This window comes from Cynara cardunculus, assembly GCF_001531365.2.
Source record: "Cynara cardunculus var. scolymus isolate 2C chromosome LG 13, CcrdV1, whole genome shotgun sequence".
Taxonomy (NCBI): domain Eukaryota; kingdom Viridiplantae; phylum Streptophyta; class Magnoliopsida; order Asterales; family Asteraceae; genus Cynara; species Cynara cardunculus.
The window spans coordinates 19899005-19902449 of NC_037540.1; the positions used below are offsets into that span (position 1 = coordinate 19899005).

The following is a 3445-nucleotide window of genomic DNA, read 5'->3' on the forward strand; positions in this document are numbered from 1 at the left end:
TTTTTTTTTTTTTTTTTTTTTTTTGTATTTACCAAGAGATATAGGGAGGCTAGCAAGAACAATTGAGGACCAGCTCAAACTTTCAAAAGGAAGAAAACAAAAGGTCCCGTGGCTTTCCTCACGACCTAAGTCGTCGGAAAAGTCATGCCAAACACTGGAATCTCGAACAAGGGAAACAAAAGGTCCTACGACCTTTCCTGCTGCCAAGTTGCGGCCTTTCCCACTAGACTCACTCTTAGTCTTCCTGTGGGTTAGATTGGGTTACACTTTTGATTCGGTGGGGTTGAGATTTTTCAAACCATAAAGATTGGATTGGGTTGTTAAAGTGCTTTCAACCCGGCCAATCTAACCCATTATCACCCAATTAAAGGTTATTTTGATTATTAGTAACCATTTTTGTCTCGTTGCTTATTTTTATGATAAAAATAATTACAATTAAAACAAAATAAGACCTTTGTTGAATCATTATACGAATTGTAACATTATAATTTTGTTTATCATTATATTTATTTATTTATTAAGTTTTACTTACCAAATATGATTAGTTATTTAATTTATAATATATCATAAACTATTTGATAAAAACTCTTAAAAACCAATTTTATGTATAAATTACTGTTTATTGATGCATATTAATAAACTATATATAATACCCTGTATTTGGTAAATCTAATCTCTTGATCGAGAACCAATTTTGTTCAAGTGTGAAAATGTGTTTTAGTGTTTATATCTTAGTCTTTAAGAGCCGTTTATTAGGCCTAGTTATTTTCAAAAAAATTCATTGGAGTTCTAAGTTAGTTAGAACAATCTTGGTTAGGACCAAAATTGTAAAGGAAATTGTCAAAGTATGATTATATTGCTACTAAGCTTAAGATCAAGGGTTAGATAGTAAATATTGTAAATATATATAGGAAATTGTTATTTTTTTTAAAGAATTTCAGCTTGCTTCCTCTCTCTAACTCTTAAGATCTCTCCTACCTCTCTCTAAAAATTCCCCATCTCATCTTCATAAACCTAGAGATTTCTTGTTAAATCTTTGAGTTTTTGAAGAATTGATGTTATAATCGGAACTAGGAACTCAAGATAAGGTATGTCTATAGTTTATTTTTCTGATTTCTTCTTCTTTAGGACATTGGTTAAACCCTAAGTTGATTCATGATTCATAGGTTAAAAATTGAAGATTGATGAAATTTCTTTAAGTTGGTGCTGTTAGAGGAGGCAGATTCGTTTCTGTAAGTTTGAAAATTCATATAAAATCAACCGTTTGTCCGATTGATGCGTTCTTTATATCGTTAGAAAGGTGTTTGAGTTATCTACAACTTTCTAGTTTACTGAGAAACCTAATTCGAACCTTACATGTCTTGAAATCTTTGATTTTCCAGACCCTGTCTGCAGACACTCGAAATTGCACTCTGTTTGTATAAATTCTGTATAAAATAGACCAGAACTCCAAATTATGTGAATCCAGTTGGTATGAAATCCTAAGAGGTATATGTACAACTTTCATTTTTATAAGAAAGTTTAGTTCAGCCTTTAAGTGTGAGAAAAAAGCTTAAACTTTTGGTGTACATAACCTGTTAGCTTCTGTTTGGATTGTGTAAATTTGATTTTAGCAAATGTTGTCTTTAGTCCTAGGCATTGTGTTATATGTTTGTGTTATATGTTTACTAAGTGTCCTAGTGGTATGTTGAGCATGCTTGAAGGTCCATAAGTTCTATGAAAGGTAATAGCTTGTAGGAACTTGAAGTTGATGAGAAGTATTATTGAAAATAGTCTAAAAGTCCTTTTTCTGATAAGTGTAGGTAATATGAAAGGAGGGAATCATTCATAAGCCTCAAATTTTGTTTGATCATATTTAAAACACTTTCAAGGTACGAATATCTACTTTCTTTGATATGTGGGTAATCAATTGTGGTGATTATCCATTCTATGAAATCTTAATTATGACACGTGTCCACAAAAGGGGAGATGATCAAATTGGTATATGAAATTCTTTTATGTGATATATGATGTTTTGGTTTATAAATTTTGTGTACCTGATAAAATCTAAACCATTACCGGTACGTTTTTAGACTCATGATCGATTTTATATAAGTTGGAACCTCAATGGTTTTATTAGACTTATTATCAAATGTTTGGTTCTTGATTTGGTTATTTGAGTTTGAGTTTATTGACTTAACTTTGAATAGACTCAATACTCGGGGCACAGGTGTTGAGACGCCCCCATGATGGCTAAAATAGTCATGGCATTCTCATAAAAGCTACGGCCAAGCCAAATAGAGAATGTTGGATGCATCCTATGAACCGAATACCGGATAGAGCCGAATACCAATTATATTGGTTACCGGATAGAGCCGAATACCGGGTAGAGCCGAATACCAATTATATTGGTTACCGGATAGAGCCGAATACCGGGTAGAACCGAATACCAATTATATTGGTTACCGGATAGAGCCGAATACCAGATACCTCTGGTTACCGGGGAATGTGATGGTGTAGTGCCCGACACTTCCATTCCATTACGATGCCTGATTGGACTGATCATCCATCGGGAACAACGTATCCTAATGATACGGATGACCTTCTTACCTTGAATATHTTTTTTATTATATAACTTTCAATTTTTARMKATTYACACTTAAATTGATTTCACTTGTATCGTAATGTTTCCTTTCAGTTATTTATTCATATTTGATATTCTTCTTCTATTATTCGTTCACTGGGCAATTTTTGCTCAGTCGAGGTTTGTTTTGTTTTACCTCGGCAGGTTCAAGATCTAACTTAGGGGCAGAATGAAGGGTCGAGATGGCTTAGGATTCTAAAAGACTAGCGGTTGAATATAGTGTTTTTGCTATGTTGTTAGGTGAATATGTTAGTGATATGTAATATTATGGTTGTAATGTTTTTTTTTGGGAGTTCCATTAGAGCTCTGTACTATAAATGGTAGACTTTTGATCCGTTTTCGGTTGTGACATGTCTCATCTTAAGTTTAGTAGGATGGGGTGTTACACTATACGAAAATGCAATTTATTAAAGCTTCATTTTTTAACTTGTGTAACTAACTGTAAATAAACATAATCAAATATATGGTAAACATCTCATTTTAATATTGACAAAAACAAAGAATAAAACGAAACATTAAAATCGAGATTTATCTTCCGGCGTTGCATGAGTACCTTTCTAATATGATGAAATATTTAGAAAAAACTTTTAAAAACCATTTTGTTACATGAAGTACTAATGTTATTACTTAAAGTTCAAGATTAAATTAAATTGTGTGTAAGTACAAAATATAATTTATTAAAGCTCTATTTTTGAACTCGTGTAACTAACTGCATATAAAACATAATCAGATATGAGATAAATGTTTTATTTTAAATATAAAAAATTTAAAATATAATAAGAATAATCATTGAGATCTAATAAGATACTTAATTATTATCTT

The 3445-nt window shown here is 31.6% G+C and overlaps 1 long non-coding RNA gene across 1 annotated transcript; it reads left to right on the forward strand.

The window, feature by feature from the left end:
- The first annotated feature begins 997 nt into the window (after nt 1-997).
- On the forward strand, nt 998-3003 carry LOC112524117. The gene is made up of 3 exons (XR_003070360.1): nt 998-1088; nt 1167-1232; nt 2768-3003. It is a non-coding gene; the product is annotated as an uncharacterized LOC112524117 (long non-coding RNA).
- The last annotated feature ends 442 nt before the right edge of the window (nt 3004-3445 follow it).